The sequence below is a fragment of the Lemur catta genome, chromosome 1, assembly GCF_020740605.2.
Source record: "Lemur catta isolate mLemCat1 chromosome 1, mLemCat1.pri, whole genome shotgun sequence".
Taxonomy (NCBI): Eukaryota; Metazoa; Chordata; class Mammalia; order Primates; family Lemuridae; genus Lemur; species Lemur catta.
In genome coordinates, this window is record NC_059128.1 from 66,327,211 (window position 1) to 66,355,026 (window position 27,816).

Below are 27,816 nucleotides of genomic sequence, written 5' to 3' on the forward strand. Positions count from 1 at the left end.
GGATGTGGTAATTTAGGTGCAGAGAAGATAAGCTAGTAAGTGGCAGCGCCATGGCCAGTTCTTCCCACATTTTCCCAACTCCGAGTCTCTTACTGGTTCTCTGGCACCAGGGTGCATTATGCAATACTACCTTACATTTGGTTAGTGGTGCACAATACCACGAGCTACGATCAAACTGATTTTTAACATTAGCCTGAGTTCAGCATTGTTGGGAAGATTGATTTGTTGTAATTTGCTCCACAAGGTATAATATATTCTAAATCGAAATAGAAATGGTTTCATGCTATCTACATTTTTGGAGTATTCAAATCACATTTTCTCCTAGTAACATGGGTAATCACAGATCAATGTGCCTTTGGAGAGGAATCCTAGATGTCACAGCGGGGAGAAGCATCAACATCATATGTTCACTCCCCTGGGATTTCAGATGGCAAAGTCTAGAAAGATCCAGTGAGGTTTCACAACTTGGCTAAGGCACCCAATTTCAAAAGAATATATAAGAAATTAAATATCAATATCCGAGTGCAATGATCTTTTTGGTATACTGGGTGAATACACACTCTTCTTTGGTCTTTCATTCCATCGTTTATGGTTTACAGGTATTTTAGTCCCTCAGTTGATGTCTTTCCCTGGAATGGCCATAGGATTGTCTGGACAACCTGTTGTCTTCTTTCTTTCTGTGGCTTCTCATTGTTATATGAGATGCTGTTCTGTGAGAAAGGGGACAGGCAGGCACAGGGTAGGTGTATTCTCAATTTCAGCTGTTTCTGGAAGGAGGCTGGGCCATGTTCTCAGTGAAAACTTATTTTTAGATGAAAGGGACAGTGTGTGGGAACTTGGTTTACCATGGTTCTGTCTGATCCTGACTGGGTCCACACTTCATGTTTGGAGACTCAGATCAGCTGGAGCCAATTTATGGGATATCAAGTCAAGAAATGAAATAGGGATGGAGCAGGGGCATGCTACAGGCTTAGAATATTTGAAATTGTGGACTTTGAACTAGGGTTACTTATCTCTACCCTGGGTCCTGATATTAACATGCACAGATTCAGGGTTGCAGACAAGTGCATTGTATTTAAAAAGGATACCAGGCTGTTTAAGAGACTTCCAACCATGTCCAGGTAGGAACAGCAAAAGCACCTGTGTGACTGTAGACCACAGGAAGGGAGGTACTAGGGGATTTGATCATAGTCTTTAGATATCTGTCAGAGAGGAGCTGGTTTATCAGAAGACACCTGGATTATCATGTCTCCCTATGCATTCTATATATTGCAATATGCTGGTTTGTCTGAAATATATGAGAAAAATCTGGCCTTCCACCGGTATGTAGTTCAAAATAGAGTGGTATTTTAATAGCTTGGAGATTGTAGACATGGTGTTCTTGATACTCCAGGAACATTTGAGAAGAGGGAGCTTCTTAAAGGTTATTTGCAGTGTGAACTCTGAAACTATGTAAATGAACATATGATTTTATGTTACTTTAAAATATTGGTCTATCTTGCAGTTTTGGATGGAACTCTCACCCATTCATGCATTGTTTTGTAGCATCACCCATTGGTCACTTGGGAAATTATTGGTTCACTGAGTTAAGCAGCTTCCACATGTTGATACATTTTATATACGATACTCAGATATTACAGTAGTTATCTTCACCACTGGTCTCTTTAAATCAGAAAAGTTTTTAAGTATTGAGGAGTCATCTAGCTCAGGGTGGCAGATATACATGTTCTAAAAGTCTAACTTTTACTTGAAAGCTTGGATTTGATCTTTAGCAACAGCAATCAGTTGTTTATCTTAATGTGAGAGGCTCTGTTCATTCATTTCTGAGAATATGCCTGCCAAATATCCAAGTCTGGATAAGCTTAGCTGTCTGTAAGTCCTTCTTTCAAGCAAAGGTGGTGTTTCATGTAAAGAGTGGTTAGTTCAGCTTGCAGCTCAAACAATTAGGGGGTTTCCCTCTGAGATAACTATCATAATCTCGAGTGTAGCAGAAGTGCTTTATGTACACTTCCCATTTTGTCACACAGAGTACTAAGGAGACATCTGCTCAAGGGTAGAGATTTAAGAAAATGAATGGTTTTTGGTGCTTTTCTATGCGGGGGCTGAATTGCATCTCCCTGAAATTCATCTGTTGAAGCTGTAAGCCCCATAACCTCAGAATGTGACCATATTTGAAAAGAGGGCCTTTCAAGAGGTTATTAAGTTAAAAATGTGGGCATTAGGGTGGGCCTAATCCAATTCGAGTGGTGTTCTCATAAGAAGAGAAAATTTGGACACACAAAGAAAAGAGACACCAGTGACATGGATGCATAGAGGAAAGCCCATGTGAGGACACAGTGAGAATCCAGCCATCTGCAAGCCTCAGAAGAAACCAATCTTGCCAGAACCTTGACCTTGGACTTCTAAACTCCAGAACAATGAGAACTTAAATTTCTATTGTTTAAACCACCTGGTGTCTGGCATTTTGTTATGTCAGCCCCAGCAAACTAATGCAGTGAATATCATTTTTAAGTGAGGTGGGCTTTCCCCCCTACAAATATGTAGCAGTGAAAAATACAATGTCATGGGTTAATACAGAATTGATGCCTCTGCCTTAATCGTGCTGAGGCACCAGCAGTTTTATCCACCATGGCTTTTGCACCATCAGTGCAAATGTGAACACAATGAAAAAGGCAAATAACATCTTGGTGTTATTATGAAAGTAGTTCTGACCTCATGGAGTCCCCAGAAAGCTCTTGGGGTTCCCAAAGGTCCATGGGCCATAGTTTGAAAGCCACTGTCCTATTTCCATCTTGTTTGTGCTGCCAAAGCTGCTAGAGCAGCAGGACGTGCCAGGCTTTCTCTGCTACTTCACCACTCTTTACCTGCCTGTTAGTGATCAGCAGGTCAATTGTACCGTGTGCTTTGCCTGATCAAGGAGTATGTGGTCAGAGCCATTTTAAGCAACATCTTCTCAGTTCTGTAGAAATGATGAGATTGACCCATACACTTTGGTTGAAATGTCTGCAGTCAAGGACCATGGATCTATGTGTTATCTGCCTCTGATTTCTTCTTCTTGGTGGTACTCTGGAGATGAGATGCTGGATCTATAATGACTGTCTTGGTGACAGAGGGAGGAGGGTTCAGTGATGACCTGAGAGTCTGACTCCATTATCTTCAGTGTCCATGCTATATCTCTGTGGGAATACTTCAGTGTTTCCATTAAAAATAATAACAGATTACTTGTTTAAGTGACAGGTACTTGGAACTGTATCCTGAGTTTTTGTGAGGCCATGAGGAGGAACAATGGACTAACATGGCTTGAGGGTCAATGGGTCAAATAGCATTATTAGCATCTGGGCAGGAATTAAAAGAGGCTAGGCTTTTGAACTGGTGAGCACCGTATAAAGCCCTGTGGATGGATTAAACCGAGTCAGGTTCTCCTTAATTTGAGAGGTCCAGATACACTTTGGGCTTTGTGAAGATCTTCTCTTAGCTTCCCTATGATTTCTGCCTACCTGAAGGAGAAGTGAGCTTGACAATTATCTAATGGATGAAGTTCATTGATGCAACTGCAGAAGTCTGGAAGTATTCCCTACCCGCCACCTTCCAGCACAAGTGGCAGACTTGATTTTCAGCTATTATCATTATGTCAAATCTTGAAAGTCAGTCATTTTAAGATATTTCAGTTATACTTATGTCTTGAAAAAGAATAATAAAAATCCAAAATCTACAACTTCATTATTAGGGGTTTTCCTATTCATTTTACCTGTACCCTCAGTGAGGGAATTAATTGTTGTCTTAGAAATATGTTACATGAGCATACAGTTTTAGTTTGTTCTAACATGGACAGATCCAGGGAGTTGTTTGAGCAGAGCAGTATTCTTTATGAAGGTATGCAGATTTTCAAGAAACATATTGTATTTCACTTTTTCATTGTCTAAATATGGTATATGCTGTTTGGCCACTCAAACATGAAAACATTAAAAAAATTTCATTACAAAGTTTTGGAAACATTCCCAAAAATGTTTAATAGAATGACCACCTAGATTAAATTATTAATAGTTACCATATTTTCTATTTTGTTCAAGTATTTAAAAATAAATTATGGACATCATGACAATTCGCTTCAGTATATATTTAAAAAAAAAGATTTTTCTACATAACTACACTATCATTTCCCACCTAACAAAATTAACAGTAATTCCCTACAGTCCAATTTTTCCAATTTTCCCCAATATGTCTTTTAAAGATGGTTTTTAGTAAACAGGAATCCATTTAAAGACTATGCCTTTCATTTGGTTGTTAAATCTTTTAAGTCTCTTTAATTTGTAATAGTTCTCCTTCCACTGCTTCCCCTCCAGGGTGCTGGTTTTTTTCCTCTTTCATGACATTGATTAATGGAGGGACTTGGGCCTGTTGTCCAGTAGAATGTCTCACCTTATGTATTTGTCTAAATGTTTCTTTGTGGAATCCTTTAACTTATTTTTCTAGCTTCCTGTCTCCCGTTAGAACTAAAGGATGGATCCGTTTTAGTTTATCTGTTTATTTTCGTGAGGGATCCTGTGTAGGGGAGATGTGCACTTGGTGCTGCAGCACATCAAGATGGACATAATGGCTCAGTGAGAAGGAGATGGAGCACTAGCAAAGATGGCGGCAGACAAATCTATCTTTTGTAAAGTTACACATTCCCATTGCAGCCAGCAAGTAATTGGAAACTTCAAAATGTTTTAAAACTTTTTTTCTTTGGCTTGAAAATTTTTTTGTGTATAATATCTTTGTGTGAAGCAGGAAGCTAGTCATATTTCTTCTTTCTGTTACTGGTAATGGCTACAATCTTTTTTAGAAAAGGAAATGCTATTAACTCATCACTATATATTGAAAAAGTAGTATCTAAAAGAGTCTTCAGTTTTAGAAAATAAGTAACATAAGGATGTTATGTTCCATTTCTGCACTAAAAATGAAGATTTCATGAAAAGTGTTATCTCTGTGAACTGTTTATATTTGCTCATAATGTGTTCCTTTGATTAATTTTCATTGGGTTGATGTATTCTGTCCTTGAAGCGATAAATCCAGTTAGTTTGGACAACCTAGGGAGGAGGCTGAGGCATAGTTAATTTTTCCTGTACATTGTTTTTACTCTCCTAGACTTAAAGAGAGCAAATGGACTTTGGTGTGCTACCTGGAGGTTGTAATCCCAAAGTGAAAGGATTAATCCCTGTTTTCTTGGATCAAACTCACACAGGGGCAAGGGAAGAGGGAAAGAGTGAAGGAGAGCACAGGGCTTGTAAACTCTGAGACCTGTGGTATTAACATTGCTCGATCCTCTGATCAGAAATATTGGTGTGCTCCCAGGAAATATCTTTCAAAAATGTATAGTTCTAGTGGGTGGAGATAAGTTATGTCTTTGCTCTGGGATGAAGGGACTGCTCGGTGGCATTAGTCAAAGAGGGAGATTCCTTACTCTCAGTAATGTTCCCAGTGGTGCTAGGTCTTTCACCGTCTGCAAGCACCAGCTCAAGATTCATCTCCTCCAAAAGCTCTTATTGGCTAACTCCACCCAAAAACCTTTCCCTCCCACCATCTTTTTACTTAGTTATGACTCTGTAATAACTCAGGTTTGATTATTGAAGAGTCTGCACTTTTCATCACATCACTGGGTCATTTGTCTCATGCTACCCACTGGCGACCTTCTTGCCACTGCTACTCCCTCACTGGGCAGTTTTCTCATCCGAACCAGGTGGTACATGACCTATTGGGATTTGAGCACTTAGTGTCTGAACTACACCACATGGGTCTGCTTCCATTTATGGTCTTGAGAACATGTTGTTTCAAAAAAGATGGGATGGGGGAGGGGATGGGTGTATACATTCATAATGAGTGCGATGCGCATAGTCTGGGGGATGAACATGCTTGAAGCTCTGCTTTGGGTGGTGGGGTGGGGGGGGCAAGGGTAATATATGTAACCTAAACTTTTATACCCCCATAATATGCTGAAATGAAAAAAAGAAAAAGAAAAAAGTTGGGACTCTGCAAGCAATGAGACGAATTCAGTTCACAGCAATCAGTTTTTTGAACACTTGCTGTGTTTTGTACTAGGCATAAAGCTCTTTGAAGGAAGGCATTATGTAAATTAGACAGGTCTTGGTTTAACCTCTCGGTTCATCATATACTAATGTGTGACCTAGTTTACCAGTACTCAGCCACTATTAGTCCCATTTCTTTTACTCTCACATGATATTCTCCTTTACGGTGCCATATGCATATTTCATAAATTTTGAAATGTGTGGTTGGGATTATTTATCCCTGATGACTTTGGTAATACTTGTTCATATTCTGAACTACCGTATTAGAGGATATAGAATAAACAGCTAAAGGAAGGAGTTGGGCCACAGGGGCAATAAGCTTATATATTATTTTCCCATGACACTCAGAGGACTCTTCCCAGTGCTGAGACATGTATAGCAGATCACAGGTGGGTGTTTTTGAACAAGGGTTTAAACACTTCAACCTCTGTGGTAGGTCGTCACAGTGAAACACATCAATACAAGAACCCTCCTCTTCCTGTTTTTCTTCCTTTGGCATTTTGCCATCACCACTGTCTGCCATCCACAGCACTTCTGAGAGATCCTCTCACTGATGCTGTTATTGTGGTTAAGTGCTATAAAACTCAGGCACAAAATTATTGCAATCACACAAGTCAGTAGGTAAAACATTATGAACCTAAAAAAGCATTGCGGAAAGCACAAAAGATGAAAGTTAATCATTGGTTACCAAACTTGGAAAAATGTTTTAATCCTCAAGTCATAAAAATGTAATTTAAGCATTTACAAGCCATTTTTTGGGAGAGATATTTAAGCAATGCCTTTGCTAGAAAAAGTGCTTCCAATGCAGGTAAGATGTTGGTGGCAATATAAATTGTTTAATTTTTGTTAGAAGCCAATTAGTTAATGTCAAAAGGGTTAAAATATTCATACCGGTTTGAACAGCTATTTCCACTTCAGGGAATTTATTGTAAGAAAATACTATATATGTTTGAATATAAAATAAGATTTATTTTTATAAGAGAAGAGAAAATTTCTTATATATGATCCCTTATAAAAATTATGAAGAGGAATATTACAATGCTTTCACTTAATTATTTTATTTTGAACAGTTAAGTAGAGTTCAGTGAGGAATTAATCTGGTATGACCTCCATCAATGCTAGTTCATGGATGCTTATTGAAGTCAGCTGATGGAATTAGTGAAAAAAATGACTAAGTAGTTTAACAAAAACTTAGTAACTATTTTTGGGTTTCCCAATGCGTTTCAAATTGCAAGTGTTTGCTACTGTTTAAACAAGTCTTTAAAGTAAATGTTTTATTGTGAAGATCATGAATATACGCTTCCAGGTTAAATGGTAGAACAACAGTTCCAATGTTATGTGAGTGGGTATTGCCCCTCAAAAATAGGTATTATGATAGCTTCAAATATGGATTAATAATGTGCTATAAAAAATAATGTGCTATAATTCAAACAATTGAGATAAAATTGAATCTGATATACTCTGGAAAAATGAGGATTAAAAAAGTGGCTCTACTGATGACAGATACATTGATTTGAGATACTTGTGAAGAATTTGAATAGTCACTTTATGAACTATGAGAATGAAAAAGAGTAGTGTTAAAAACTGACATATAATATTATATAATATATGATTTTAAATAGGCATGTGTAACTAGATTAATACATTAAAAATTCTAAAGTAGAGTTTGATAATTTCATCTACAACCTAAGGATTTACATATTCAAGTTGACAAAAATTCTTAATTTTGAATTTTATAATTGAGGGAAATAGGGACTTATTTTATATTATATATATATATGAAGTTTTCTCATATATATATATAATTTTACATAATGAAAAAATTATAATTACAGATATATTCATTACAGCAATTTTTATAATAGAAATAATGTAGAAGCTCCCTTAAAGCTCAACCATTAGAGAACAGATTGAATAAACTATAGAATGCCCCTAGATACAACATTAATGTAGCTCATTAAAAATACCAATTAGGGAAAATATCCAATAACATAGAAAATTGATTATATATTGTTAAAAAGGATACAAATATGTATATGGAGCATGATTACCCATACAGAGTATGTAATTGCCAAGTGTGCTTTTCTTTCAACATAGGATTCTATAATGAATTCTAGGGAGGAAAATAGCCCAGGTCATTGAGTTTAGTGCCCAGCCAAGGTAGACAATCTTTCCAGTCTAGTCAGCCAGTGAATTCACTTACTGACAAGGATGCTAGTTTCACAGTTGAGTGGCTGCCAGCTACTACATAGCTAATCCTGTTATTGAAATGAAATCTCTTTCTAGGTATCTTTTTTTTTTTTCTACTGGCCCTAATTGTGCCCTCTGCTGCAATGCCTTTCCCCACGATCAGGCCGTTGTTCCCTTTGGTTGTGTGCTCCAGCTGGACTTCTTCCTGGACAGGGGAAAAGAAGTGCCCAGTCTGGGAGGCTCCAGACTCTCCAGGTGTGATCCTCACTGAACGTCCAAACAAAGAGAGAAGAAGCTTTCACCTTTCATTTTGGGTGGGATTCCTCAAACTTTGAAAATTCTGCCATGGTTCCTTCGGTCTTTAGCTGATGGCTGTTATCTTTACTAATATGCAATGCTCCCTCTCCCCCAACCTCAGACAAGGTAAAGCCTCACTCTATTTTCATTGCTCAAGCATTATTAGGGACTAGATTCAGGTCATTTCTTGAGATAGGGTTTTGATGGGAATGGCATGAAAGCACATGAAGGATGTGATGAGGAGGAGGGTCCAAGAAAAGGGCACAGACAGATTAGAATGGGGAGCTGAAGGTGACCTACTTTACAGTTTACAAAGGGCTGACAGCTCGCGGCCTCCCTAGGTTTTGCCAAGATGTTGAATCATTCCAGCAATAGCTAAGCACTATTTTTTGGTTGTTGTTGTTGTATGTGTATTCTACAGGAGCACTCCTTCAATTCTCATATTTTCTTTTAGAGCCCCTAAGAAAATATACATCTTAATACTAACCTTGACATTTTCTGGGGAGGTTAGCTTAATATCAGTTCAAATGATAAATACTCAGAGTCCGCAATATTTTCCCTCGTGCTAATGTCTTTGTTTCTCTCCTTGTACTTTGTTTCCTTTCCTTCTTGTCTTTCTTAGCTTTACTAAGTAGGCAGTGCACAGCAACGACCATTTCCTTGGGACGGGGAGCGGGGAAAGGAAAGGAAAAAGTCTATAGACTTAGGGTAGCCAGGGTACAATCTCTCACAGACATTTGCAGTACAAGGACATCCTTGCAAGGCCTGGCACAAACTAGCAATGATATTCTGATAAGCAGAATCCCCAGCTCCTTTGTCCTGCACACAGAGAGAGGCAAGGTCCTGCTGCTCACGGCTTTGAATGCCTATCCAGTTATGTGGGACTCAGTAAGACGGGCAAGGTCAGTGTTAAAAGAAACGTTATGTCAAAGGTGTGAATAGATCTGCAGATTTTCCTCAAGTCCATGTAAAGTTGTAATACCTACTTTCCAATAATTTCCTTAATTCTGTCTCAGCCTTCTTAAATCTGGGTAGTAACCTCAGTCTTCTTAGTTCCTAACATGAGTTAAATCCCTCAAGATGTGCTGGAGAAAGTCTCCCAGTCGCCCTCTTTGAGCAGGTGTTAAATGATTGATGAGATTGCATGTATGGGAATTTCTAAGAAGATGATTCTCATGCCCGCTCTGGTGGATGCTTCCTGAGTAGTTGGCGGTTGTGGCCCACAGCCGTTGTGAATTGGTCCAAAGCCAGCAGCTTTTGTTCTCTGAATTGGAAAGGAACTCAAATGTGGGGTGTTAGGGGTACAAGGGACCACAGGACATGGCCATTCTGTGCCTCATAAGGAAGACACATCTGTTGGATCAAGCAGCTGGTGAGAAGACCAAGTCAGCAGCCGACATGAGCAGTTTCCCAGCACTCAGTCCCTTTGGGTCCCACCACTTCCCATTTCTCTTAGAACATGGACTTTTCCAGGTTTATTAGCCAAGCTGTATAGTCAGGTCTGACTACTGGTATCAGTGTGATGGCATAAATACTGCTGAATAAAAGAGATCCTTCCCCCCGATGTGATGGAGACCAGATGGCTCAGGGTGTAGAAGCCAAAGAGCCATGGCAAAATTATCCTAACCCCTCCTGGCAAGCAATCTATCCAGAGAGAGAGTCATAGTAGGAAAAAAGCTCTTTCTTGTTTTTCTCATTAAAACAAAGGTTAGTAAATCTTGGTGCAAAATTGTCTCCCCTCCACACAATCGATCTGCACTGATAGTTGAGTTAATTTGTGTATGTAGGACAGAGTCTCAGTTTTTATCACTGAATTCTGTATATGCAGAAACAATGTGCAGAAACTGGGAGAAAAACATTCAAATGGAAATATAGAGTGTGTAGACTGTACACACAGTCTTTAGAGTCTGCCCTGGAGAAAGGGGAAGGTTTTTCTCCGGAGTCAGATGCACTTACTTTACCTTGGGCCCCCACACTAACACAAGGTTGCGTTGACTTGTTCTAGGTTAAGCTTGCCATAAATACATTGTATAAAGAGGTGTGGTATTAGGGAAACAAAAGTAGACCAGAGTTGGAGTTGTCTAACGGGACAATGATATTTTCTTCGAAGATCATATGAAGGCGTATGATCGGAATAGCCTCCATTACAGTCCACAGAACTGCTGTAGTCCAGTCTCTGCCGGGGAGCTTTAGAAGATCCATATATCCTGTAGAATCTAAGATTCAGTTCTGACCCTCTCTAGGAGTGACATGTTGATAGCTCAACCTTTTTCCATGAAAAATTACAGTGATGAAGTGGCTGGACCTGGATTTAGGTAGAAAGTCCTGAGTCTTCCTGAGCTGGGCACCTTCAGTGGTCATAATATCAGTGAAATTTAGGCTTAGTCTCAAAATGCTGCTCTGGGGACAAGTCTCTGAGAAAAATGCCCACAAATGGCACAAGGTGGTGCTAACATTCAGACTTGCATGGGTTAGGTTGAAGTGGGACCGAGAAGTAAAAAAACAAACAAAAAAACACCAACCCCAACCCCAAAGAAAACCCAAAACATGCCCCCTCCAAAAAAAAAAAAAAAAAAAAAAAACAAAACCAGAAATAGGGAGGGACCTGTTTTAGATTTTACATCACTTCCTTGTTGTGATGTAAATGAATGGTCTAGGAATAATCACTGTTGGAGGGTGTAAGGCTCAGGATGAGAGAGGCTGAGAGGGGAAATGAGAAATGGAAAATTTGTAGAGTATCAACACTCAGTGAGTAGATTTCAAAGAAAGTATGCTTTTTAAAAAGTGAAGGCTCAAGGATCAAGAATAGAGAGAGATATTTAGAAACAAATGCTGCAGAAGACAACAAGTGAATGATTGGGTACGAAAATAGCATCGAGAGCATTTTTACTGATGTCCTGTTCCAAGGTATTCAGGCCAGGCTTGAGCTCTTTGCTCCTGATAGCTACCTGGGATAACAAAGACATGAAAGAGGACATTTCTTAGAGGTTTCTGAAGAAGTTCAAAAATGTAAATTGTACATCGACCTTGTAAGGGAAGTGAGAACGTACAGGAAAGCCCTTGTGGGAGTTAGCTTCAGAAGGCAAACACTGGGAAATAGAAATAAGCTGTGGCACTTGCAGAGAAAGTGAAAATTCCATGCTTAATAAATGACGAGATTTAACATAGCTTAGAACATATAATTTTCCATCAGAATATTGGTAAAACATTTCAGTAAACTTGGGTCTGGATGCTTTGTGTTAAGTAAAAATGGTAGCTGCTATTTTGCATGAGTTTAAACATGGAGACACAGGGAACAATTAGTCTTGTCCCTGATTCTATTGTTCAGCAGAACTTCTGGCCCAGAAACACCCTGAGATGTCTTGTGTTTTTCAGTTCTTTTATTTTTGAATGCTGTCCAGGGCTGTGATTGTACCTGAGGACCTTGCCTTTTTCATTCTGCATATGTATGATGTGGGACATCCCAGATTAGAGACACAGATGACTTATTGAAAGCCCTGCCTAAGACCTAATTAATATCACTTTCTCAAGTAGCTTCCAAGACTGGATTTGGAGGCCATTATATAGGAATATAGAAATATAGACTTCCTGGTCTTTTTCTTACTGCCCTCAAATGTAACCACATAATCCTCTGTCTGGTTACTGGGGAGCCAGCTGAATCTTACTTTCTTTTAAGGTTTTAGAGCCTTACATTCTAAAGGTTCCTTTAGAAAAACCTGGGAAAGTATCAGACTAAAGACAAACCACAGCCTGAAGCTGAGGCTGCTGACTTGAGCACAGATGGGAGAATGTTAACAGCTAAGAAATATGAGGTCTTTGGCTCTTTTCCCAGAACTGCCAGGCTAAGACCTTGGCAGAGACTCAACAGGAAACTGAACTCTATTTGCATATCCTTTTATACATGGGAGATTAAAAGCTTCAACCTTGAGTGATCACAGTTTTTGAGAATCATGATGAGGCATTAAAGAGCAGGAGGAGTGTCCCAAGGGAGGTGAGCTGGAGGCGATGCAAGGTAGGTGTGAGGTTAGCAATGACTTTCAATCCCCTTTGATTAATCAAGAGAGTATTTCATTTAGTTCCTTTTTCGATTTTATCCTTATTGGGTCACATAAAGGAATCAGCTAGGCAGGAATCTGCTGTCTTCCTAAATCTTGGGCATCTGTCAAATTTGATCTCTTTTGTCTCCTGGATGCTGCTTCCTTCTCTTTCTTGCTGGGCAGAGACCTATAGCTTGTTAGTGTTGAAGGAAACCTAGACATAATCTAATATAAACTCTTTATTATACAAATGAGAATCTGAGGTACAAAGAAATTAACTGACTTGTCTAAAGTCATACACAAAGTTAGGAGTAAGAGTTCTGACTCCCCAATAAATTTTTTTCCCCCAACAGGCTGCTAGCTCTTTATAGCAGGTGGAAGTTTCCTCAGATCTCAGATAGCTTCTTTCCAGTGCGTGATTTGGCACAGGCACCATCACTGTTTTTTGCCATCAGAGCATGCATTTCTGGCAAGACAGTGGCTCTGATTCCCCGGCTTTGCCCCCTAGTTCCTTTAGACCAGGTCCCTGTAATTTTTTAATGGAAGAAGCCAGAGGAGTAGAACGAGGATATTTATCCTTGTAATTCATTTAGGGAAACTTGGTTTCCTTGGCCAAGTACTGCAGTGAAAACTAACTCCACCTAGACAGCATGGGCAGCTTGAGGATGGACAAATGTCACCCCTCACAGGTCAGTGATTAACTTTATAGGTTCCTTTTTAAGGACAACAAAAGATCTGTATGTCTACAAGGGTACATTAATTAAATATATCCTAAGATTAGGAAGGCCTTTTGGGAGAGCATTCCTAAAGCTGGATAAGGCTGAGTTTTCTGAAAGTTGAGACCACCTCATCCAGCTTTTGTCTCAGACATCTGAACCAAGTCTGTTGGAAAAATGTTTGGTATGAAAAATTCACTCTCCCTGTTACTACCGGTGAGGCTGACACTGGGCTGCATCCCCTTCATCTGGTACCGACGAAAAGCAGTGAGGACACAGTAGCTCATTAGGGAGCTAGACCCACCCAATGATGGTCTTGCCTTTGCGACTGTCAGTATTGTTAGTGCAGGGAAAGAATTTAAGAGAGGTTATGTGGGAAGAATACTCCCGAGGAGGTATTTTGTGAAAAATGTGCTTGCAGCACATTTAGACTTCTTGGTTTGGAAAAAAGCTAGTGGTCATTGGCCACGTTCCCTCCCATTCTAGCTCCTTCAGTCTCTTCTGGGTAAAACTGCTCTGCTGCAGACCATCAAGTGTGGCGGGGAACAGTTCTCATCAAGTGTTGAGAACTTCTGGCTGGTAGTCACCTGGTGTGCCTGGTGCTTACCAGCAATTGTTTAATTTAATCCTTGTAATAACTCTATGAAATCATTATTCTTATTGTATGGATGAGGGAACAGAAGTCTAGAGAAGTTGAGCAAACTTTTTCAAGGTCCTAGAACTAGTAAGTAAGGAGTTGTGATTCTCACTCATTTTTCTCTGATTCCAGAGGCTATTCTCTTTTCACTGCTAAAACAACTCACGGCAGGGCGCAGGGGCTCACGCCTATAGTCCCAGCACTTTGGAAGCCTGAGGTGGGAGGATTGCTTTAGGCTAGGAGTTCAAGACCAAGCCTGGGCAATGTAATGAGACTCTGTCTCTACAAAATATTTTGAAATTAGCCAGGTGTGGTGGCACGCACCTGTAGTCCCAGGTGCTTGGCAGGCTGAGGTAGGAGGATCATTTGAGCCTAAGAATTTGAGGTTGCAGTGAGCTATGATTGTGCCAGCCTGGGTGACAGTGAGACTGTGTCTCAGAAAAGAAAAGAAAAGAAAAGAAAAGAAAAGAATTCACATATAAAAACATATATTCAATTTACAATCCAAATTTTTAAACTTGTTCATTTTAAGATAGGTGAAAGGACCTGGCCAAAGTTAGGGACAATTTGCAGATTATTGTTTTTACGCTCGACACACATTAAAATTTTTGTGAATGATTAAGCCTGTTTATTTTTGTATATCACTTTGCCTTTCTGCACTGTACTGCTTAAGAGAGGAAAATACACCTATTTAAATTGTGCTGTGAGCCTTTTTATTAAGGCAATGAGAATGTTTTCCTGGATCTGCAATGCGGGAAGGATTACAGGAGGTAGTTGTCTAGAACTTAGAGAAAACACCACTCTCATCCCATCTTTCTTTCACCTTGGCATGATCACATGGTTTGTCCTTTCTGTCTTTTCTTTTTTCTTTTTGGAGACAGAGTCTCACTCTGTTGCCCGGGCTAGAGTGCTGTAGCGTGAGCTTAGCTCACAGCAACCTCAAACTCGTGACCTCGAGTGATCCTCCCGCCTCAGCCTCCCAGAGTGCTAGGATTACTGATGTGAGCTACCTCACCTGGCCCCTTTCTGGGTTTTCTTAGCCCTTAAATTCTAGGACATTGGAGGAAAGAGACATAAATACGGTGTTATCACTTTACCTATCTACATTGTATTGTGTGATGGGGGCAAGTCACTTAATTTGTCTGTTCTGCAGTTTCTTCATCTTCAGCTGAAGAAGTTGAGCCAGCTGGTGACTAAATCCCTCACTGCTCCAGCAGTGTGTGTGTACGGGGGTGTGGAAATCCTTCTTACGGGAAGTACAGTGATGGCGTTGATCCTGGAACCGGACTAGCTGTGGACTCAAAGACTTAAGTTGATGCTTACTGTGAACGAGGATTATTATTGTGCCACCTCCGTGATTTCAGCTGATAGTGCCAGTTACACTGGCCCCTTTGTGGTTCTTTGTGACCTTATTTATTAACTTGGTACCTGAAACCCTCTGTACCTCCTTAGAAGATGGAAGCAGTTAATCCTTCATCCATCAGTCACTCATGGCCATACCACAGGTGCTATGCAAACACAGTGACGTCCTCATGTATGAGGAGGCCTTTGACACGACAGAGCATATGACAACACACACTCAGGCCGTGTCTCTTTGGTATTGTCCCTGTGGAGGCCGACTTTCCTTCTCACTGCATCTGAGTAAGACTTCCCACTCCTGTCAGGGGGCAATCAAAGCTGGAAACTGGCCTCGCCTGGGCCTTCGGTTCCAGCCCATCCAGAAGCCGTGGAGGGCGAATCCCTAAAGCTTCGCTCAGTATTGTAAAGGCACTCCAGCTTCCTCCAGAGTCACTCTAAATTCCTCAGGTTTCTTTGTGACTGGCTTCCTGGAGAAGAGAAGAAACCCAGAACCTCACTGAGGTAAACACATGATTTTTTTCAGTTTCACAACCTATTGGGACAGTTTTGGGGATTGATCTACAAGTAACGATGAGGCTGCAGATCCTCTTCCAGGGCTGCTGCAGTAGCCATCTGGGGGCCAGCGAGGGAAATACCTCACTCACTTGGTATTTATTCCTTAGTATCCTTTTGTGGTTGGGAAGAAACACTCCTCAGGCCACAGAATGTGGTCACATGAGTAGCGAGAGAATCAAGGCAAAGTGCTCCAAATTCCATGTCCCATTTTCCATTTGTCAATAATCAGTTCTGTCCATCTTCCTTTTCACGTTGTAAGCTTTGACCATTTCAGGACTGCTTCCTTGCCACACCCTCCCATCCATGCCCAGCACACTTTGTGCTAATTAATGGAATTCCGTCACTTGGGCTTCGGAAATGAAAATGTGAACTACCGGTGAAAGAGCTCTTAGCAAGCCAAGAAAGAAAAACTGCTCCCTGTTCTCCCTAACCTACAGAAAAGCCAGTACTATTATGTCTCTCTCTCTCTTCTTTTTTATGCACTAAAGACTTCTGGTATTCTTTTTTTTTTTTATTTCAGCTTATTATGGGGATACAAAAGTTCAGGTTATATATATTGCCCATGTACCGCCCATCCCCCTGAGTCAGAGCTTCAAGCATGTCCATTCCCCAGACAGTGCGCATTGCACTCATCATGTAGTTATACCCCATCCCCTCCCCCCACCTCCCATCCCCCTGAGTCAGCACCTTCAAGCATGACCATTCCCCAGAGGGTGAGCAACGCACTCGTCATGTAGGCATACACCCATCCCCTCCCCCCACCCCCCACCTCAGTCTGATACCCAATTGGTGTCATTCCCAAATGTGCATTTAGGTGATGATCAGGGAAACCAATCTGCTGGTGAGTACATGTGGTGGTTGTTTTTCCATTCTTGGGATACTTCACTTATTATGTGTCTCAAAACTGTACATGCAAATGTTATTTCTAACAGAGGGGTGCGGTAAACATCCAGACTCCAGATACTGGGCTCCCTGCCTAAACCCAGGCCTTTGCTGAAATGTTACCTTCTCATTGTAGCTTTTCTTGACAACCTGATTTAAAATTATAATCTTCCCCAGCCTGCTGGCAACATACTCTCTCTCTCCCGCCCTGTTTTATTCTTCTCCATGGCAATTATCGCTATCTAACATATATTTTACTTACTTATTTTATTTTGTGTTTATTTTCACTAAAATATAAGCTCCTGAGGCTTCTGAGAGCTGTATTCTCAATGCATCTAGAAAAGTACCTGGGACATAGTAGGTACTTAATAAATTGTTATTGAATGAATAAATAAAGATTGTTTTATTCTGTGAGAGCTAATCTCTACAAGTCTATACTTTGGATTGGTTTTCTTTCATAGTAATCTGTTGCCCTAGTAATATATTTATACTGACATTTCTTTTTCTGAAAGTTATAAATACTCATGAGATTTTCTCCCTAAGCCAGAAGAGGATAATTTCAACTTCCCTATTTGTCCATATGCATGTAGGTAAAAAGAAAACATATTCCTGGCTGTTATATTTTTTACTTAAACACAGAGTTTGAGAACCTGGCTTTATTTAAATTGATACAAGCAAGTGCATTTTGACTAGACTTCCCTTTGTCCCGATACCAGGTCTTTCTCCTATTGAGTATGGCACGCTGGGTGGCATGTTACTGCCCTGGCTGACTGCTGCCCGGGAGCCCTGGGGCATCTGGGGCAAGCCTTCAGAGAACGCCTTCAGTATTTGATGCACTGTACTGTATGCTATTAACATTCACAAATACATGTGTTTATACATGTGTAAATTGCTAAAAAACCCCAAAAGACCCCAATGGATTCTATATTCTTGAGGAGTAACAAAATCATTTGGTGGTAGTGGTGGTGGTGGTGGTGGTGGTAGAATGCAAGGGAGCTAGGAATTGCTCTTTTGTTTGGGAAAATGTGTTATTGTGGCTTTTGGTTGTGAACTAGCATGCTCCAGAAGGTATGTTTGGGGAGAAGGTTTGCAAAATTCCTTTGTGAAATGACGTAGAAGTGCTTAGCTTTCTCCTTGACAGCCTAAGACACATGGCCGGGGGAGTCTTGGGACTCATCAGAGGGAAAAAGTGGAGGAAGCAGAAAGCCTGCCATCCTCTGCATTTTACCCCTGCTGTGGGGGACGTCCAAGGGACTTAGGAGCACTGATGTCTGCTCTCCAGAGTAAGTTACTTGGTGTTCTGGAGTACTTTTTTATCAACCCTTCTGAGAATCTTGTTATAGTCAACAGCATTTTGTTAGGGGACAGATGAAGCTTGGAGAAAGCATCTTGGAAAGCAGAGTCAGCACCAGTCTTGTGCACCAGTGTCCCCTGCACCCAGCACAGGGCAGGTGCCATAGCACTCATTCATATTTCATTCCCTCATCCATTTAATATGTTTATTGCGTACCTATTACGGGCCAGACTTGTTCTAAGTGCTGGAGTTAGGGCAATGAACAAAACAGACAAAAATCCTTGCCATCACGGGTCTTATGTTCCAGTGGAGAGCCAGTCAGTAAATGAATAAACAGGTAAAATATATATAGCATATCAAATAGTGATAAACGGTGTGGAGAAAAATTAAGTAGATACAAGAGATGGTATTTGCTGGATGAATGAATAAAGTGCTTTGACAAAAAAATTAAAGCTGCATAGTTCTCATTTTGATTAGTATTTTGGGGAAATGTGTTGAATTGAAGAGTAGGAAAGAAGCCTTGATTCTGAGTTTGTTCATCTTGTCAGTTTGGAAAATCTATCAGCCAGCATATATTGACTGCGACACTGCAGGGGGCTAAGACCTGCCTAGAGCAGAGAAGGCCTGTTTAGAAATCAGTTTCTATTCTTTGCACAGTGGCTCCTGCACCTTGATCCACCAGTGTTTTCTACTGCCCATTTGCTCATTTTTGAATGCAGAGAACTGTGGATGTCACATTTTGAGCCTTTTTGCTGCCTTGGTATAAGTGATAAGTCAGTGACAATGACAGAGACAAATTTGCATGCTTTGCCTCACAGAATGCATACACATGGGCGGTAAAGTTAGCAATTCTCTGGACCTGACGGAAACCCATGGAATTTCTCCAGCTCTCATTACACCAGCCCCAGACCCCTTGTAGCTGCCATTCCAGGCAGGCCCCTGAGAAGGGGAGGAAAAGGCAGTGAATCCATCAACACCCCCAGAGACTCTAAGGGAGTCCAGCAAGGTACTACCTCTGACAAGCATTCAGAAGGAAGGGATATGTGGGCTCATTTCTCATACTGTAGCCTGAGAGAAGAGTCGCTGACCTAGAGAGTGGTGCTCAGGAGTGTACGTGGCCATGGGCTGGGTAGCAGCTGTCTTCCTTCAAGCAGGGGAGCAAGGCATCTCAGGAGAACAGCCTGGAAGTGAAACTGCAATTGATGTTTTAAAGAAGGGGAGGGAGAGGAGGGAGTGGAAGGAGTTGGATACCTCTACTTCCATTCCCTCTTCTGGAAACTGGCTAATGAGTCAGAAGCAACCTATGCATCAGCAAAGGTGACTGGACTCCACACACCTGTTCCCAGCCATGCTTTACTTGAGATGCTACTATAGGTGAGGGATTTATTTAGTATATTCTGTAGCTCCTAGCCCAGTGCCAGGGCAATTAGCCTTCAAGTCAGACCCAGATCCTGGCTCTGCTTCCGTAAGCAAGCTCTCCGGTCCCTCTGAGGCTCAGTATCCTGCTAATAATGACCTTACTGGGTTGTCATAAGGATAAGTAAGTTCACACCTGCAATGTGGCATCTTATTGGTGATCAGAAATTTAGTTCACTTTGTCCTCAATTATTCTACAATGTAGTTTGCTCTTTCTTATAATAAGTAACATTTATTGAATAGCTACTATGTACAATGCAATTCATTTACCTCCTAACATTAGATTTTTACAACACAGTGAAGTTGGAACTCATTATTCCCATTTCATAGATGGAGAGATATGGATGATTTCAGAAGACTGTGTAAAGCTTGTGTCAGGATCATGAAATCTCGGAGTTAGAAAACATTTGAGAGGTCATTTGGGACCGCTGCTCCATTGTCACAGTTTTTTGACAGAGTGTCACGGAGCATCAGTTTGAGCAGGTCTGGTGATGAGGGCACAGCGCCTGCTGTCCTTGTTTCTGACACGTCCTGGAGATGGGCTGTTCTATGGGCCCCTACCTCCCCAAATTACATGCTGCGTCCTCTAGCACAGAGCCCAGAGTCTGAAGCCTGTTGCTCTCCCTTACTAGCTATAGTGTTTTGGGCAAGTGTTTTAGCTTTTCTGTGCCTTAGGGTCCTCATTTGTAAAATGGTGATAATAATAAAAAATGAATCCTCTGGTGTTTGTGATGATTAAATCATATGACACATGTAAAGTGCTGAGAATGGTGCCTAGAACACACTAAGCACTCAACAGATGTTAGTTATTATTACAGCTAACATACAGTTTTATGGATTTGTCCAGATATTTTCTTTTTTTTACCTGCTTCTCCTCAGAGACATCCTTCCCAGTCTCTCTCAGAGGACTCATTGGGTGTCTTACTAGGAATCCGTCTTGCAGGCTTTATAAAACCATATTTTTAAAACTTTGACATCTGCATAGGCAGCTTTCCAGATGCCATTCTTTTTCCAAAGTTGTGATTGCAAAATGGGAGAAGTATGCCCTTTCAGTGTTGGAGATACACCCCACCTTCCTGCCTATCATCTGCTCAAAGAAGAATAACTGGATTGGAGCAGCAGGCAGGGGCTCCATGGGTCGTGATGGGCCCCCTGTGGTGACCTGGACACATCCTAGGGAGGCTGGGTCCTAAGGCCTTCCCAGCACTTGGGGCTCAGGGTGCCCTGTCTGGATGGGGACTTGGGAACCTGATTTTGTGCAAGGGCAGAGCCAACCATCCAGAGCCGTGCAGACAGTTCAACTCAAGAAGCTGCCCAAAGTGGTGGGGCAGAAAGGCAGAAGCCAGCTTACAGGCCCATGTTGGAATTGGGTAGCAGGACACAGTGAGTAAGTCTAGGATGAAGAGTAGAGGAGAACGATTCTCTGAAGGGTTCGAATGTAGCTGTCTGGGGAGATGAATGGTAAGAGCTCATGGGGGCAGTAACGACTAAAACTCATGGAACAGTTACGCACTGTAACATTTATACCTATACACCATGCGTATATGTATGAGCGGCCAGGCAGAGCCACGAAAGGAGGGAGGACTCTGGGGGGCCCTTGATGAGGCAATGAAAGCCCTGACTGGAACCGAGTGTGTGGGGGGCAGACAGACCCTCGTCAGCCTCTTTGTGCTTCTGAGGAAGGCAGGATATTTGATTAGAGGGGTTAGTCGGAGAAAGTTTTCCCTAGATACTGCCTGAAGTAGTCCAATGAGGCTTTAAAAAGTTTTATTTTAGATTTTAACAAATACTTTTACAACTTTATTGGGGCACACTTCAGGTGAAATAAACTGCACATATTTACAGTGCATAATCTGATGACTTTTGATATACCTGTACATCTGTGAAGCCATCATCACAATCAGGTTACTGGACATACCAGTCGCCACGAGTTACAATGAGGCTGTTGAATAAGGTGAATGGTAGATTTTTCTAGATGAGGCCAGAAGGAAGGCTGATTTCTGCCACAGTTTCAGCCTTGGAATAGAGAGCCCTGTCAATCATCTAAATTTGGAAAAGCACATTTTTCAAGATAAAAGTGCAGTATTAAATTGAGCTGTCCAAAAAAGGATAAAAAAGTGCCAGGAGAAGCAATTTTTCAACGTTTTGTTTTTTAGCACATATGGAAAAAGTGAAGAGGTAGAGAAGAAAAGGAGGACAAAATACCAAATTCAGTCAGTGGTCATCAAAACCGTACAGAATGGGAGGGGTGGAGCCCCGCCCTCGTGTTGGGCAGGGTGGCAGGCAGCGCCCTCGCTGATGCACAGGGGAGGGAAAGGAGCCTCCCCACCTCCCCACTCCTCCTCTAGGACACCTCGATTCATGGTGTACGTGGTTGGGGAGAAGCTGCACGTCACCTGTAGTTGCTCTTTGGAAAGTGCCTCTTTAATCTATACCATACCCTGAGCACTTTGGGTCTGTGGCCAAATCTTTTATGAAGCTCCAAGAAAATTGTTACAGTCAATGCTACAATTCATTCCTTTGACTCCCCCTCTCCCTTCTTCTGCCCCACACTGGGCCACACCCCGCTGTGGGGTGGCATGTCTGAGCGCCACAGGAGGGCATGGGCAAGCCAAGAGTGACTGAACCTGCAGGAAGGGCAGGAACACCAGCTTTCTTTGACCTCCATTTCTTAAATGGAGGACAAAGTCATGATCTTTCTGGAACTGCTGTTCTACATGGATCTCATTGGTTTTTGAGTTCCTCAGAAGTAGACCTGTAGCAGGGTGGTAAATCACAGGCACAGTAGTAAAATCCTTCATCACTCTCTGATGCCGTAACAATCTTCAGTACAGCCTGGTTTCTGGGCAAATCCTGGCCACCCTGGAAACGGCCCTGGAAACCAGGACCATAGGTGTTCGATTCTCGGTATATGAAAGTCAGTGTGTTACCCTGGGTCTTCCTGTACCAGTTTGCGTAGTAGCTGCTGATCGTTCCTCCTTCCATGGAGCACCTGAGGGTGGCAGACCCCCCTACGGGCACAGTCACTGCATGGTTTTCAGGCACCAACACAACGGCTGGCATTACTCCTGAGAGAAAAGACACAAGAGAGGGGCTCAGTGAGGACTGGGGGCTGCGATCATTGAGTAAGGGGCAACGTCCCTGAGTAGCAGGTCCTGGAAGCTTTGATGCCTCTTTGCTGCTGAATCTTGCGTGGCTGAGGTTCCAGGATCTGCCTTACCTGCACAGAAGAGGGAGAGATGGATGAGGGAGGAGATCTTCTTCATGGCTCACTCAGGGAGAGCTCTGCCTGCCAACTCGCCTTCTGGCTGGTCCTTCCTCTGAGTCGACACTTCCTCTGTGATGCACTCGTGCCTGAGGAGACCACTTCCTGTCAGCAGCTGGTTCATTCCCCAGAGGTGTCGTGCTGATCACAGGAGGCTCGTGGGGCCTGCTGCTTATTAATGGGATGACAATGCCACCTTCAAGACAGATAATGTGGTCCAGGTAAGTCAGGCCAGCTGAGAGGGGCTAGCGAGCCTTATTTGATTGATTACAAGGTTTCTGCTTCCTGCCCTAGAAGTTAAACTTGATATTGTTGTTCCATTTTCAAAGTAGATATACGTGTTAGACACTCTGTGGTGATGTTAACAGTTAATATCAAGAAGAAGAATTATTGACATTTACAGCTGTAATCAAAAGAACCATCAAATGAGGAGATCAATAGTATGTGCACAGAGACTCTGAGGATGCTGTAACGATTGTTGTGCTCACTGCAAACTCCCTCTAGGCAAAGTTGGATAAGGGTGATTTGCCCATTCGTAAAAGAACAATCCAATGAAACATTGTCTTCCAAATTTGAGCCAGAGTTTCCTGATCTTTATTGAGCTCATCTATCTTCTTTTCTGAAGGGCTATTAGGTCACCTATGTTGAATTACACAAAGCAAAATATTGTAAAAAAAAAAAACAACCTTAGGAACCACCTCTACATCCCAACATATGACAGCCTAAATGTATACGCACTTCAAAAGAGAGGATTATTTGAATTTTTGGGACCCGCACTTTTGGATTTAAAGGCCAATAACTAAATTTTGAAATCAAACTGGTAAATTAATAGTGGGAACTAGCGAGTGCCCCAGGAGCTGGGAAGAGGGTCACCTGGTAAGCAAAAAGGCACGAGCAAAGGTGGCATCCCATATCTGAGGATGAGTCTGGGGCCTAAATTCCCATGTTGGTGGGGAAAAGATTCGCCTAAGCTTTCTCGATTTCCCCAGTGTGACTGGGACCAGACTGCCCCGAGCAAATTTAGATAGAAGCTGCTCAAGTTTGCTTGGCCCCACGGTGGATGCTCTCCCTACACACCTTGGCCTCACCTCACTTTGCCCAACTGCCCATCCCACCCACCACTCCTGGAGGACTGTGAGCAAGTGCTCAAGCCGGTCACATTCCTTGATGTTATAAATTGCACCGTCAGTACCCACCTGCAGAATGTAATGGTGACCTCGCTCTATAGATCTTTGAAATTTGCCAAGGGCGATCTCTTTGGATTTATATATTTGATCTTTTTATATCAGGTTGCCCTGGCTTTTGGCATATCCTATAAATCTAGTCATTCTTACTATGTGCCAGACCCTGAGGATTCACTGATGAAAGACAGACATAGTCTCTTCTCACATGGAGCTTATGTTCTAGCATGAGAGCCAGTCATCACTTAGTAATTTGTGTAATTAGCTCCTCCACTGCAGCTGTAATGAGTATTCTGCAGAAGCAGAAGGATTGCTAGAGCACGTTAGAGGGGCCAGCTTCTGTCAGAGGGGCAGGGAAGGCTTCCTTGAAGAGGAGGTGACTTTGCAGTTGAGATTGAGTCTGTTTGCCCCTCCACGTCCACTCTGCTTCCTACTCCAGGAGGCTGGCCTTCCTGGGTAGCATCCTCCTGGCTCCCTTGCTCTCTGGCAGCCCATTTGGTTTAACCCATGGGAGGCACCTTTGGGAAAATGGAGAAGAGGAGAAGGGTGGGTTGGGGCGTTATCAGCCCAGACCCCTTCCCACCAGGCTGTGGGTTGGCAATGGCTGCCCTCCTCCACCAGAAGCCACAGCTTGTCCCCCACAGCTGCAGGTTTCAGTAAAGGCTCCCCACTCCATGCTTCAGGCCTGGGGTGGTAGTTGCCAGGGTGGTTCTCTGTTGCCAGCCCTTGGGTGCTTTACCATCTTTTTTTGGTTTCTTATAACCCTTCTGTATTAGTTTTCTATGGCTGTCTTAACAAAATATCACAAACTGGTGGTTTAAAAAAACATAAATTTATTGTCTCACAGTTCTGGAGGCTGGAAGTCTGAAATCACAGTGTCAGCAGGGCTACGCTCTCTCTGAAACCCACAGAGGAATCCTTCCTTGCCTCTTCCTAGCTTCTGATGGTTTGTTGGCAATCTTTGACGTTCTTTGGCTTGGCCTGCAGCTGCGTAACTCTAATCTCTGCCTTCAGTGTCAATGGTATTCTCCCTGTGTGCCTTTGTCTTCACATGGCTGTCTTAGAAGGACACTGATCATATTGGATTAGGTGCCCATCCTACTGTAGTGTGACCTTATCTTAACTAATTACATCTGCAATGACCCAGTTTCCAAATAACTTCATATTCTAAGGTACTGGAGGTTAGGACTTCAACATTTCTTTGGGGACACAAGTCAATCCATAACACCTGACCACATCTTTGTGAATGTCCCTTTCATTAGACTCTCTCTAATCACCCTGAGAGTGACCTCTGTCTCCTGCTGGGACCCTGCCTGAAACACCAGTAGGGGGCATGTGTAGAGAAAGAATGTTCTACATAAGAAATGAGGATATGTGTGTGTGTGTGTGTGTGTGTGTGTGTGTGTGTGTATGTGTGTTGTATAAAGCCTTGAGGCAGGAAGAAATACTGAGGGCTTAAAGCTGTATTCATGTCAAGAGAACAGTTAGCAGGGCTCAAATAAGCCTGTCTTTCTAGATAATTCCTATTGACTCATCCCAAATTATTCAGGAAGTCATTTTGAAAAGTCCCAAGAATGTATATTATGTTTATGACTGTGATTTATATCTTCCATGGGTTAGAGGTAATTTTAAGAATTTATTGTTAATGGCCTCAAACAACCTTCCTCTAGGCCTAAGAGAGAGAGCGAGCTAGTGTGGAAAATAAATCAAAGCCCGAGGTAGAGGACAATATTGGGAGGACAGGTAATGATTTGGTGGGAGCTTGGGACAGGGTGTGGTGGGAAGTGCTCCACCTGCTGAGGGACCACCAGCTTGGCCTGGGCCTATGGCAGGAGTAAAAATGAACGTGAACAAAACGGAGCTTGCATCAGGGTGCCCAGGTGCAAGGTAGAAACATTAGCCAGGGCCCTGCTCCTGGACTCCACCCTTCTCGGGCTCTACGCAGGCTGTGTTCCTTGGGCTCAGTCATTCTTCCTGTGTCAAGACCAGCAATTAGGCCACAAATTCCTTTGCCCTGGGGGATGTGTGTACCTTCATGTGACTTCTAGAGAGAAATACTTTTTTCTTAGTAACATTGGGAAAGATAACTTGTAGGGTTTCTTTGAGAAATAAATGAAATCATACTTGCAAACATTTGGCTCATTGCTTAACTATTTGTTAATTTTCTCCGTGCCACAAAAATAATGATACTGGAGTTAGTAGGAGAGGCAAGAATGGTTTGGGGGGCTTTATCTATTCTCCCCCATAATCTCCATCAGCCTCCTATTCTTCAGGTCTTTTCCAATATTGTGTGTTATGAAAATACAGCCTCAAGGGAAGTTCCTGTGGCATCTTCCAACCAGGTTTCTATCCTCAGCCCTTCATCTATAGAAATTCAGAAGCTGCCATTATTTACGGTGTTTTATGATTTATAAGTGCTGCCTCACACTTGTTATTTGGTCTGTTTTTATCTCCTGTGTAATCCTCCAAAAGCACCTGTTGGACTCATGCTGGTCCTCAAAAATGCTCATTGAACTGACATGATTTCTTCTGCCCACAGGGTGTCTGACCTGAAAGCGAGTTGCTGTCCACTACGTATGAGAGTGAAAGAAGAGCAGTAAGGGGCTCATTCCCAAGATCATAGCGCCGGCAAGGACCCCAGGTCTTGGGTTGTGGTGCTAAAAACAGGCCTTGTCATGACAGGAACTTCTACTGCCTTCAGCCTTACCAGACAGAGGAGGGTTAAGGAAGGAACTGCTGGCCCTAATACACAAACTGCCACAGAAGCGGAAGTGCCTTCCTGCTTTTCTATTAGCGCCAGATGGCTGGAGATGGCTGTGAGGCTGACGCAATTAATATTTCTTTTCCAGGGCCGGGGTGCTGGTTGGGAGCACCAGACAAGTTAACCAGCAGATTAAACAGTGATGGAGGAAGATGTGTTTATGGGCCTCATTGGGAACAGAAGGAAGAATGAACAATTTCAAGGTGGAGGAAAATTTAGCAAGTCTTCTAATCCATGTTTCAGCCCTCACTTACCATAACCTCAGAAGAAAGTTGCTTTTCCTGTTCCTTAAATGAATTCCTTGGACTCACACTCCATTTCTTTGAATTTGCACAGACTGTTGAGGAGCAGGTAGCTGGCAGCAGCAGCCCTACCTCTGCTCAAACAAGCCTCAGAGAGAATATTACAGAGAAGACTGGGGGAAGAGGTCCTGGAACTTGGGGGTCCCCTTTCCTCTCTGCCCACTCAGTTCTCAAGTGGCAGCTGTGCTACAGTGGAGACCACTGAGTTTAGACTTGGAAGATCTGGGTTTGCATCTAACTCCACTTCTTACTTGCAAGTCACTTACTTCACTAGGCCTCAGTCACCTGGACAATAAAATAAGGATAACACTGTTCCATGTAGTGGTTGGTAATCATGAAATTAGGCACATGAGCATACCTTGTAATCTGAGTTAGACCTGTGCTGGTGACCAGATGACCAGTATGGAAGGTAGGGGAGGTGGACTTCAGTGTGTGTCCCACCTACAGACAGAACAGTGGCACCATGGATAGGGCAGCACTTATTAGTCCCCTCTTCTCTCACTGTGGCTCTGAGAATCTCCAGGGAGAATTGTCTGGTTGAATTCTCAGCTCTACCAAGAAAGGGATGTGGGAGACTAGGGCCATAGAAGACTTGTCAGTATACCAAGGTCAGGGCTCTGGCTTGGTTCCTTTTATATTAGTACATAATGTAATTATTCACCTCTTCCCCTGCCATTTGGCACTGAAAAATTTTGCTTCTTCTAAAAGGAACAAATGTCTCAGCTCTTGTTGCTCAAACAAGGTGTCTGGATTGATTCCTAAAAAAAAAAAAAAAAAAAAAAATCAAGGCAAAAGGAAGATAGAGAAATTGAGGAACTGTATCACAGTATCAGGGGACGGGGTACCAGTGTGGGATCCA

General features: G+C 42.3%; 1 long non-coding RNA gene, 1 pseudogene and 2 gene segments (V, D, J or C); 1 reads left to right on the plus strand and 3 right to left on the minus strand.

Annotated features, from left to right (window-relative positions):
* Window positions 1-22,819, minus strand: part of LOC123620833 — a 54,520-nt pseudogene extending 31,701 nt beyond the window's left edge. Inside the window, exons 1-2 of the transcript XR_006728965.1 lie at window positions 22,669-22,819; window positions 22,166-22,516 (exon numbers count right to left, since the gene is read on the minus strand). The product of XR_006728965.1 is annotated as an immunoglobulin epsilon heavy chain-like (transcript). The remainder of the gene's footprint in view (window positions 1-22,165; window positions 22,517-22,668) is intronic.
* The window catches only part of LOC123620673, a 477,715-nt gene that overhangs the window by 112,429 nt on the left and 337,470 nt on the right, over window positions 1-27,816 (minus strand).
* Window positions 1-27,816, minus strand: part of LOC123620697 — a 362,704-nt gene that overhangs the window by 65,325 nt on the left and 269,563 nt on the right.
* On the plus strand, window positions 12,510-27,253 carry LOC123620842. Of its 2 annotated transcripts, none has more exons than XR_006728966.1 (3): window positions 12,510-12,564; window positions 15,096-15,802; window positions 26,434-27,253. It is a non-coding gene; the product is annotated as an uncharacterized LOC123620842 (long non-coding RNA). The 2 variants fall into 2 exon arrangements; XR_006728968.1 differs by lacking the exon at window positions 12,510-12,564 and adding an exon at window positions 13,221-13,278.